At 37.9% G+C, this 12,644-nt stretch overlaps 1 protein-coding gene across 1 annotated transcript in view; it reads right to left on the bottom strand.

The window, feature by feature from the left end:
• CNTNAP2 (contactin associated protein 2) overlaps positions 1-12,644 on the bottom strand; it is a 2,308,807-nt gene that overhangs the window by 2,116,341 nt on the left and 179,822 nt on the right. The gene's annotated exons all lie outside the window — the stretch shown is intronic.

The raw sequence follows: 12,644 nt of genomic DNA, 5'->3' as shown, positions 1-12,644 counted from the left end.
TTTTTTTTTTTTTTTTTTTTTGCTTCTCTTCTTTTCACAGCTATTTTAAGGCCTTCTCAGACAGCCATTTTGCTTTTATGCATTTCTTTTTCTTGGGGATGGTCTCCTGTACAATGTCACGAACCTCCATCCATAGTTCTTCAGGCACTCTATCAGATCTAGTCCCTTAAATCTTTTTCTCACTTCCACTGTATAATCATAAGGGATTTGGTTTATGTCATACCTGAATGGTTTAGTGGTTTCCCCTACTTTCTTTAATTTAAGTCTGAATTTGGTGATAGGGAGTTCATGATCTGAACCAGTCTGCTCCCAGTCTTGTTTTTGCTGACTGTATAGAGCTTCTCCATCTTTGGCTGCAAAGAATATAATCAATCTGATTTCGGTGTTGGCCATTTGCTGAGGTCCATGTGTAGAGTCTTCTGTTGTGTAGTTTGAAGAAGGTGTTTGGTATGAGCAGTGCATTCTCCTGGCAAAACTCCATTAGCCTTTGACCTGCTTCATTCTGTATTCCAAGGCCAAATGTGCCTGTTACTCCAGGTGTTTCTTGCCTTCCTACTTTTGCATTCCAGCCCCCTATAATGAAAAGGACATCTTTTTTGGGTGTTAATTCTAGAAGGTCTTGTAGGTCTTCATAGAACTGTTCAACATCAGCTTCTTCAGCACTACTGGTTGGGGCATAGGCTTGGATCACTGTGATATTGAATTGTTTGCTTTGCAAAAGAATAGAGATCATTCTGTTGCTTTTGAGATTGCATCCAAATATTGCATTTCAGACCTTTTGTTGACTATGATGGCTACTCCATTTCTTCTAACGGATTCTTGCCCACAGTAGTAGATAAAATGGCTATCTGAGTTAAATTTACCCATTCCAGTCTATTTTAGTTTGCTGATTCCTAAAATATCAATGTTCACTCTTGCCATCCCTGTTTAACCACTCGTTTCCGACTCTTTGCAACCCCATGGACTATATAGTCCATGGAATTCTCCAGGCCAGAATACTGGAGTGGGTAGCCTTTCCCTTCTCCAGGGGATCTTCCCAACCCAGGAATCGAATCGGGGTCTCCTGCATTGCAGGTAGATTCTTTACCAACTGAGCTACTAGGGAAGCCTAATAATTCTAGATCTGGACAGAAATATGTATTAATCTTGTAACTCCCAACATCTCAAAATTTAAATGTAACTGATTGGAGAACCCCGAATCACCTCCAATTCTACAAATCTTAGATGCTAGGTTCCCCCTGAAGCTCTTCTGACTCTTTGTAGGGGCGGCCAGTAGGGTGAATTGCTTTTAGTGATATTCTTTGTTTCCTGAGTTATGCTGCCACACATGCTCTTTCTATGCTTGAATGTCTCACTTTCTGAAAGAAAATCCCCTGCTGCAAGTGTTTGCGAAAAGACCTTTTAAAGATTTGTGAAGAGAAACAGAGGAATGACTCAATGACAGCAAGGCAAACAGATTCAGCTTGCAAATAGTGGCTTTTCACCAAGTCCCAGACTCATTCTTTCCCTCATCCTGTCTCCCTCTATTTCTCTCTCCCTTTATCTTCCACCTCCTGCAGCAAACCAACCATTTCCTCTCCTTATTGCATTGGAAGGGGCTTCCCTTCTTTCTGTATGTTGATGGCCACTTCCATTCATGCCTGCAGCATCTCATTTTTTATATCAAATGGCAAGAAGCTTATGACAGTGTTTCCCCAAACAAAATATATTTCTCTGGCCTATCAGTTAATATAATAAACTTCTCACTGCATTTGCAAGTGTACATTATCATTTTCAAGAATATGTCTGTAGCATTCAGAGTGGAAAACTGGATGCTGTAGACAGCTTTCATTAGGCCTGTAGCACAGAGAATGTATTTATTCTTGTTATGCTTATGAGTGTAGGACTACTCATAATTTAAACACTAGAAAAATATAAACATTATCAATACTCAGTAGTAAACATTTTGGAGAAGCATATAAAGGTCATAACTCTCTGATGGTTATTTCCTAAACAGAATCCACAAAATATTTACTGAACCTCTTAAATATTTTTTTTTTTTTATCTCTTCTACCTATCACTTTGCCCTCCTTCCAGCACAGCTCCTAGTTCTACACTTATTCTTTCCTGTGCTTACTCATCCATTTTCCTCACTGGAGTATAATCTTCTCATCTGTATTTCCTGGGTGTTTAGGATTTTATCTATTTTAGTCACCCATCTATTTTTCTCCTTTTTCTGTTTCTAGTATCCACAGATGGATGGCTATAAAATGGAAATAAAGCATATATCCAATATTGAAGATTAGCTCACCAAAACTTTGACTTTGCTATTAGTTTATAAAAAATGAGAAGATAATTTTTTCTTTAAAAAACACCATCACACAAAGAATCTGAATATAGATATATTGAGAGCACACTAATAAACCGATGATCCTTAATTTAAAATTATAATAATAAATATAAATATGTAGATATACACACATATACAACCCACATGGATACATAGATATTTATTCATATTTAAATATATATTGCATATCATAGTGAGAGATGCTACAGTAAAATGTGATATAAATAGAATATGTTCATTCAAGAAATAATTGGATTAATAACTTGGGAATCAAAACACTGTTACTTCTTGGCTTTTACTGTATTTAAAAAAAGCAATATAGAAACAATATTATTTCTATTCTTTCTATTTATATTTAAATAAATTTCTAGGACCATGTAGACAGAAATAATATAGGTGCTAAAATCCGCCTTACTTTTCATCTCAAAGAACTCAATACTTTGCTGACCTATTTTCTATAAATACTTAGAACTTTATGTTTTGAAAAACTGAAATTTAAGCTTTCATATATACAATTTTTCAACTTCAGTTGCAGACCGATCTCACCAGAATCTTCGTACTTTCAGAGCAGGTGACAGGATGACAAGCATGTCATTATTGGCACCTTCATTGCCAACAGTACAATGTGCGGCCACATTAATTTGCATTGTCTGTGTGGTTAGTGGACATTGGATTAAATACCAGGGCAAAGCCACAGCACATGGTATAAGGACGTGGGACAGCCACACAAAATCCATATTCATAAAGCAGCATATTTCCCTGACATTACCACAGCTAATTAGGAATGCCACCTCTTCAAGTCTGATTCCTAAAAGTGCTCAAGAGAGAATTTTTGCTTCCCTTGTGAAACATTCTCCAGCAAACAATAATTAAACAAGGCAAAGTCAGATCATCTGCATGAGACACTATTTCATATTTCCATGAAATATGTGATTCTATTTTCAGGACAATAATTCTAAGTTTTCTAGGACAGAAACCACTAGGTTACAAAACTTTTCTGACCCAATATGAAAACATAGGGAAATATTTCTGTTTTTATTTTGGATAGGTATGAAAATCCACTGTAAACAAAAATTTTTCTAAGTTTTGCAGAGAAATGTATTTTAATGGGTGATTGCGGGGACATAATAGCTGTTTAGCTTATTACAGCTCTAAAAAATTGAATACTCTGCAAGAACAATTTTCAACTTGAGTTTGAGATATTATTTGCAGACCTATGGCTTTATGAACAAAGATCAACCAGTCAAGAAAACCAGAAGGGTAAAACATCATTCTCACATGCTTCTGTAGGAAAAAAAAATATCTGTTTCTGCAACCTTTCCCCCACAAACTCATTTCCCCTCATCCCTCCCTGAGGTTGGCAGTACAAATAATGCTTATGGATTTTATCCCTCTGTGTCAAATTCATCTTGGTATTTTCATTACAATGACTGACCCATAAAGACCCTCCATAAATGTTTGCTGTCTGAAACAGACGGGTTATCACAATTTTGTCAATTTTTTAATGAAAAAGTTATGGCTTTCTGTGTCTGTTAGTTAATAATTTGTAATTATTTAACTACAATGTAATTCAATTACTTTCATCCTGATGATAATTTAGTATTCATGCATTAAAAAATGAAAGAATGAATTGGAATCTCTATCACTTTATCACCTAACATGGGTCATAACAGCCATCATTAAAAAATCTACATATAACAAATGCTGAAGAGACTGTGGAGAAAAGGGTATCCTCCCACACTGCTTGTGGTAATATAAACCGGTGCAGTCATTGTGGAAAACAGTATGTATATTCCTTAAAAAAAAAAACTAAAAATAAGAGTTGCCATATGATCCAGCAATCTCGTTCCTGGGCAGACAAGCAGTGAAATCTTGAACTCAAAAAGATACACCCAACCAATAATTACTGAATTTGGGAAAGAGGTGAAGTGCCAGGTGTGTCTTCTTGATAAGGTGGTTCGGAATTCTGCACTACACTAAAAAGGCCAATTTTTCAATTTAAAGTATTATTTGGTGCTTTCAGTTCAGTTCAGTTCAGTTCAGTCGGTCAGTCGTGTCCGACTCTTTGTGACCCCATGAATTGCAGCACGCCAGGCCTCCCTGTCCGTCACCAATTCCCTAAATATCCCTAAACAACTTGCCAGTTGTACAAACTTCCTTTAGTACACATTAGTTAGGTTCATGTGAAACTGTCATAGAGTAATCAGTTATTTGAGAGGGGTTTCCGGTGATATAATGACGATAACATTCTGGAATTAAGTCATAGCGTGTGGAAATACATAAATTATTAAATGATGATTGGTTCAACCTTAACAGATGTCAACCTAACAATAAAAGTGTCAAATTATAAAGGTAAGATAACTTTTATTCATCATGACTTAAACCAAAATGTGATAAGTGGAAGGAATTACTTCAATTATATAAGGAAAATGGGGTGGAGAGACTGTGTTTACTGGACACTGACAAATGCATTAGACAAACTTCTTTGCAGTAGTTTGTATAACCCAGGGTTTTCATCAGCAAGACTCTGGACTACTCTGCCATAAAAATGAATGAAATAATGTCATTTGCAGCAATATGGATGCAACAATACATTATCATAGTAAGTCAGTCAAAAAGAAAAAGACAAATACCGTATGATATCATTTGCATATGGAATCTAAAATATGATACAAAGGAACTTACCTTCTTTAAGAAGCAGAAATAGAATCATGAACATAGGGAACAGACTGGCGACTGCCAAGGGGGAGGGGGTTGGGAGAGGTACAGAGTAGGAGGTTAGGATTAGCAGATGCAAACTATTATAAAGAGAATGGATAAACTGTAAAGCACTATATTCAACAGCGTTGAATCCAATATCCCATGATAAGCCATAATGGAAAAGAATATTGAAAATATTATAGATGTATAACTGCATCACTTTGCTGCAGAGCAGTAATTATGTTGCAAATCAAGTATACCTCAATTAATAATAATGATGATGATCAAGAAGCTGTTTGGAGACAGAACAAGTGGCACCAGCAAACGAGGCCGTCACCTCTGAAGGGGCTGTGGGTGAACTCTCTCCTCACACCCCTGTTCCCAGGAGGCAGAGGCGAAGTATCCTTTCAGCTCAAGAATCTTCAGCACAGCCTGGCCCAAGTGGGCTCTTGGCAACAGCTATTTGCATTTTTGGTTCTGGGTAGGTATAAGTGTGATGCTTTGAATTGCTAAGGATGCTTACGATGAATGACTAAATGTTTAATTTAATTTTGCCTAAAGCACCAGACATACAAAGCCATTAGCCCATATTTGTAAAGAGTCTCTCCACTTAGTGATTTTGTTGAATTGTCACTCCGCTCTAATCATTAGCCAGAAGGAAAGCTAGGTCCAGAAAGAATGGGAGTGAAGATGAATTCCTTAAGGGGTTGATTTCTCTCTCTCATCAAACAAGTTGTGAAAAGTTTTGTAGAAACTGGATCAATGATTCTTCCCAGAACAACTTTTTAACTGCTATATATAGAAATTTTGAAAGATACATATTTTTTTAAAGGGGTAAAGGCTATTTTTACCTCAGATACTCAGCTGACACCACCCTTATGGCAGAAGTCAAAGAAGAACTCAAGAGTCTCTTGATGAAAGTAAAGAGGAGAGTGAAAAAGATGGCTTAAAACTCAGCATTCAGAAAACTAAGATCATGGCAATCCGGCCCCATTACTTCATGGCAAATAGATGGGGAAACAGTGTCAGACTTTATTTTGAGGGGCTCCAAAATCACTGCCACGATTGTGTGATCACTCACCTAGAGCCAGACATCCTGGAATGTGAAGTCAAGTGGGCCTTAGAAAGCATTACTATCAACAAAGCTAGCGGAGGTGATGGAATTCCAGTGGAGCTATTTCAAATCCTGAAAGATGATGCTGTGAAAGTGCTGCACTCAATGTGCCAGCAAATTTGGAAAACTCAGAAGTGGCCACAGAACTGAAAAGGTCTCCCAAAGAATGCTCAAACTACCACACAATTGCACTCATCTCACACGCTAGTAAAGTAATGCTCAAAATTCCCCAAGCCAGGCTTCAGCAATATCTGAACCATGAACTTCCAGATGTTCAAGCTGGTTTAAAAAAAGGCAGAGGAACCAAAGGTCAAATTGACAACATCCGCTGGATCATGGAAAAAGCAAGAGAGTTCCAGAAAAACATCCATTTCTGCTTTATTGACTATGCCAAAGCCTTTGACTGTGTGGATCACAATAAACTGTGGGAAATTCTGAAAGAGATGGGAATACCAAACCACCTGACCTGCCTCTTGAGAAACCTATATGCAGGTCAGGAAGCAACAGTTAGAACTGGACATGGAACAACAGACTGGTTCCAAACAGGAAAAGGAGTACATCAAGGCTGTATATGGTCACCCTGCTTATTTAACTTAAATGCAGAGAACATCATGAGAAACGCTGGGCTGGAAGAGGCACAAGCTGGAATCAAGATTGCTGGGAGAAATATCAATAACCTCAGATATGCAGATGACACCACCCTTATGGCAGAAAGTGAAGAGGAACTAAAAAGCCTCTTGATGAAAGTGAAAGAGAAGAGTGAAAAAGTTGGCTTAAAGCTCAACATTCAGAACACTAAGATCATGGCATCTGGTCCCATCACTTCATGGCAAATAGATGGGGAAACAGTAGAAACAGTGTCAGACTTTATTTTCTGGGGCTCCAAAATCACTGCTGATGGCGATTGCGGCCATGAAATTAAAAGACACTTACTCCTTGGAAGGAAAGTTTTGACCAACCTAGATAGCATATTCAAAAGCAGAGACATTACTTTGCCAACAAAGGTCTGTCTAGTCAAGCCTATGGTTTTTCCAGCAGTCATGTATGGATGTGAGAGGTGGACTATAAAGAAAGCTGCGTGCCGAAGAATTGATGCTTTTAAACTGTGATGTTGGAGAAGGCTCTTGAAGAGTCCCTTGGACTGCAAGGGGATCCAATAAGCCAATCCTAAAGGAATTCAGTCCTGAATATTCATTGGAAGGACTGATGCTGAAACTGAAACTCCAATATTTTGGCTACCTGATACAAAGAACCAACTCAGTAGAAAAGACCCTAATACTGGTAAAGATTGAAGGCAAAAGGAAAAGGGGAGGACAGAGGATGAGATGGTTGGATGGCATCACCGACTCGATGGACATGAGTATAAGCAAGCTCCAGGGGCTGTTGATGGACAGGGAAGCCTGGCGTCCTGCAGTCCATGGGGGTGGCAAAAAGTCGGACACGACTGAGCAGCTGAACTGAACTGAACTGAACTGAAAGTCTCCCTTAAAAAACAAAACAAAATGACTTTTACATTTTGAAAACTTACCACATGGCATTTTTCTTTTGAATTCTTTTGCTATTATTGTATTATTTTTCCATCCATATTTTTCTATTAACAGTATTTTCTTTTCAAATGACAGAATTCAGAGGACTAACAAAAAGAAAAAAAGCAAACACCAAGGCAAACCACATATAAAAGAAAATGACAGCCTCGAAGTGTACATGTCTATATTTGACAAAATTCTAGAGGAGATGGATGGATAGGATAGATTACTTTCCCCTAAGGTGAAATTCACATCCTATGAGATGTACTTGTATACTTAGTTACTAAATGTTGATAGATGACGATAATACATTTCTTCCAGAAGCACCTTTCCATTACGAAGAAACTTTCCAACAGAGATTTTGTATCACAGATATTTTAGTGGTATTAGCCAGCTCTGGACTACAAATAATCAGTAAACAATCAGATGTCTGGGTCAAATGATCAATTATAGAGAATGATTTTCTTTTCCATTTTATTAAGAAGGGTGAACGATAAGAGAATTCCATTAGGTCTAAAACGGAACAATTTAAAAAAATGTCAAATTTTTCATTGAGTATAGTCTCTTAAGCCTAAAATTGCCTCTTACAAATTCCTATATTCATCAGTTCAGTTCAGTTCAGTCGCTCAGTCGTGTCCAACTCTTTGGACCCCATGAATTGCAGCACGCCAGGCCTCCCTGTCCATCACCAACTCCCAGAGTTCACTCAGACTCACGTCCATCGAATCAGTGATGCCATCCAGCCATCTCATCCTCTGTCGTCCCCTTCTCCTCCTGCCCCCAATCCCTCCGAGCATCAGAGTCTTTTTCCAATGAGTCAACTCTTCGCATGAGGTAGAAATTTTAAAATTCAGTGTTTGATTGGGGTTGACATATATATAATATTGATACTTTGTATAAAATAAATAACTAATGAGAACATATCATACAGCTCCGGGAACTAAACTCAATGCTCTGTGGTGACCTAAATAGGAAGGAAATCCAAAAGAGAGAGGAAGAAGAGATACACATTTAGGTACAGCTGAGCCATTCTGCTGTACAGCAGAGACTAACAAAACATCGTGAAGCACCTAAATCCCAAGAAAAATTAATTTAAAAAATGCAATGATTTTAGTGGTCATTTATATACTATTTTGATTGCTTCAACTGAATGAAATTTTATTTATATTTAAAATCATATTCATTTCTTTTTATGATAAAAAATAAGTTGTTTTTTTAAATGTTTATTTGCCTTTAGACATTATGTGCATACCTATATGCCAAACACTTAGCCATACACTAAGGATTGATCCTCGCTTATTTCAAATCCCCATTGCATGGGTCCGCAAATTTTTTCTATAAACATCCAAGTAGCAGATATTTCAGGTTTTGGAGGTTACATAACGGTTCAGAGGCAGTCACTCCACTTTCTGTAAGCAACTTAGACGATGCATAAACAAATGGGTATAGATGTGTTCCAATAAAAGCTCCCAGACATTCAAATACAAACTTCATATGCTTTCATGTGTCATAAAATATTATGGTCCTTTTATTTGTAAAAGTCATTTTAAGAACATATATATATATATATATATATATATATATTTTTTTTTTTAGCTTAGGGCTGTACAAAAAAATAGCACCTAATTGAATCTAGCTTTGGGGTTTACTAACCCTTGGTTTGAAACATTCAAAGAGGGAAGTTTTTCTTACTTGATTTATATTTTTCATTACAAAATATTCCCTTACTCTCCAAAGTCTCACAGATCTCTCTCTTAGAAAAACTGTAAGGATTTATTGTCAAGTTTCTACTTCACAGAAAGATATTCATCATTTTCCATCTTAGTATACTTGGCTCCAAATGATGCAAGTGAGTCTAGGGAATGGGTGAAAAAAAAAAAGAAAAAAAAATGGAATATTTTTTAGTTGGCAAGGGAACTTTACTACAATTTCTGCCACCTCTGTAGAAGGAATACGGCAGTATAAGAAAAACAGTTTTCAACCAATACATATCAATAAAACAAGCCACAGCTATTCTGAGCAATGCCTTTTGCTCCACAGGAACAACACTCTTGGCACTGGTTCTGCACAATGCTGGAGCATACGGAGGGGATACACAGACCTGCTGCATGCTTGAGTTTAAATGAACCATTAAACTCAGATCAGTAGCCTCCATGGCTTATATAATACACGAAGCAGTCTGAGACTCGGTGTGCTTAAGCAGCTTGCCCCCAAGTCCACAGGTAGTCTCAAACCATTTCTTTCCGATTCCAAAATAAATGCTCTTTCCCCTATAAACTGATTCCAAGGAGGCGAGACACTTGAAAATTTCTTCAGAAGGAAGTAGGGAACTATGCATCTTAGCCTCTAGTGCACAAGTAATTAGTGACGGTTTAATTGGAATTTAAAGTGTTTTCACTTCATTAATAAAGAACACCGATACAGAAACAGCTTTGCTCTGCTTGAGAACTGTGAGTTAGCAAGATAATCTTGCCGGTTTCACAACGTCTGAGCCCTGGGTAAGTATTTCGTAGTTCTATCATCACGGATGTACCACATTTTTAAAAGATTTTTTTGATGTGGACCGTTTTAAAAGTCTTTCCTGAATTTGTTACATTATTGCTTCTGTTTCATGTTTTTTTTCTGACTACAAGGAATGCGGGACCTCAGCTCCCCAACCATTGATCAAACCTTCACGGCCCCACACTGGAAGGTGAGGTCGTAACCACTGACTGCCTGGGAAGTGCATGTACCAAGTTTATTTTCTTCCTTCTGACTGAAGCTGCTGTCCTTGGGTTCAAAATGGTACCATTTGCAGGTGGAGAATTCATTAGACCACAGCTAAGGTTCATCTAAAGGAGATCGGTCCTGGGTGTGCTCTGGAAGGAATGATGCTAAAGCTGAAACTCCAGTACTTGGGCCACCTCATGCAAAGAGTTGACTCATTGGAAAAGACTCTGATGCTGGGAGGGATCGGGGGCAGGAGGAGAAGGGGACAACAGAGGATGAGATGGCTGGATGGCATCACTGACTCGATGGACGTGAGTCTGAGTGAACTCCGGGAGTTGGTGATGGACAGGGAGGCCTGGCGTGCTGCAATTCATGGGGTCACAAAGAGTCGGACATGACTGAGCAACTGAACTGAACTGAACTGAAGGTTCATCACAACGGTGTTGCTTCCATCCGTAAAATGTGCATTAAGGACCTCCCCTCCCCACCACACACATTTTTTCTCTCCTCCTCTTAAACATGTGAATTATATAACTCGGGTGCTACTGTTGTTGTGCAGTTGCTGAGTTGTGTCTGACTCCCGGTGACCCCATGGACTCCCTGTCCCACACTATCTCCCGGAGTTTGCCCAAGTTCATGTTCATTAAATTGGTGATGTGATCCAACCATCTCATCTTCTGCCATCCTCTTCTCCTTTTGCCTTCAATCTTCCCCAGCATAAATTAGGTAACGTGTGCAATTACTAGTAAATTTAGCTTAAATATCTGAAGCTTTCACTTTTATAAAGGATAACATAAAATTCTTATTTGTCTTATATTGCCAGTAATCTTCCAAGTTTATGGTATAAAAAGTATTTTCATATGTTAAAATTATAACATCTAATGCACAAGAGAAAAATAGTAGAAATTCCGTATTTTATCCCCAAACCTGAAACATTACACATATGGAAATGATAAAATTGTCACTTCTTGTTTTAAGAATATTTGACTCTTTTTTTAACTGATTCACATCTTCTTCTTCTTTCTGCTCTGGAATAGAAAATGAGATAATTTCCTATAATAAAGATTATTTTTTAATAAAATGGATTATAGGTTTGACATTTGTCTTTTCCTCTCCAAAGAGAAAACAAAAATAAAGACAAACATTAGCTGTAACCTGGAATCTAAATGTTCTCTTTCTGAAAGCCCAATCACTCCTACATAATCATGAGTACCTTAGTCAAGTAGCAGGACTTAATCTGATTTGTACTTGTTAACTTTACTCTGGTGAACTATGAACATTAACAAGGCCAGATTCATTTATACTTTTTATAATTTCATTCGAGATTCTAAAAGAAAAGAATGAATCAAGGCAGAATAGTATCTTAAGGATGAGGGAAAATTAAACATAGTCAGTGTCTTCAATGTCTATTTCACTTCCAAAAATGCAGGAAAAACCTCACGTCCCTGGATGCAACTCTCTCCACACTACCTTTTGAATATTTTTAACTCCCTGATTAAATTAATACTTTAATTAGCACCATGAATCAAGTGCTAAGTCTTTATAAACATAAATATATGCATGTCCTACTTTTTGGGTGGCATCACCGATGGACATGCGTTTGAGTACATTGCAGGAGATTGTGAAAGACAAGGAAGCCTGGCATGCTGCAGTCCATGAGGTCTCAAAGAGTTGGATACAACTGAGCAACTGAACAACAATTTTGTTCTTTGAAGTTTGTGCTTTCTGGCAGTCGAGGAGGAAAATTTGTACCAGATGAACAGAAAGAATAAGGCTCTCTTCTTCACATTCCATCACTGAATAAGTGGTGAAGTCTAGAGCAAAAAACGTGTTGGGTTTACTCTATTACCATTCTGCCTTTATACTGTAGCTACAGATTTTCCATTAGTCATGTATGGATGTGAGAATTGGACCATAAAGAAGACTAAGGACCGAAGAATTCATACTTTCAAAGTGTGGTGCTGGAGAAGACTCTTGAGAATCCCTTGGACTGCAAGGAGATTAAACCAGTCCATCCTAAAGGAAATCAACCCTGAATATTCACTGGAAGGACTGATGCTGAAGCTCTAAGACTCTGGCCATCTGATGTGAACAGATGACGCACTGGAAAAGATCCTGATGCTGGTGAAGACTAAAGGCAAAAGGAGAAGCAGGCAGAGGATGAGAAGTTTAGAAGGTGTCACTGACTCAATGGACATGGGTTTGAGCAAACTCTGGGAGACAGTGAAGGACAGGAAAGCCTGGCAAGTTGCCATCTATGCAGTCT

This window comes from Bubalus bubalis, chromosome 8 (assembly GCF_019923935.1).
Source record: "Bubalus bubalis isolate 160015118507 breed Murrah chromosome 8, NDDB_SH_1, whole genome shotgun sequence".
In the NCBI taxonomy this organism is placed as follows: Eukaryota; Metazoa; Chordata; class Mammalia; order Artiodactyla; family Bovidae; genus Bubalus; species Bubalus bubalis.
The sequence above is the reverse complement of the archived record's forward strand: the minus strand, read 5'-3'. Positions and strand labels throughout refer to the sequence as shown.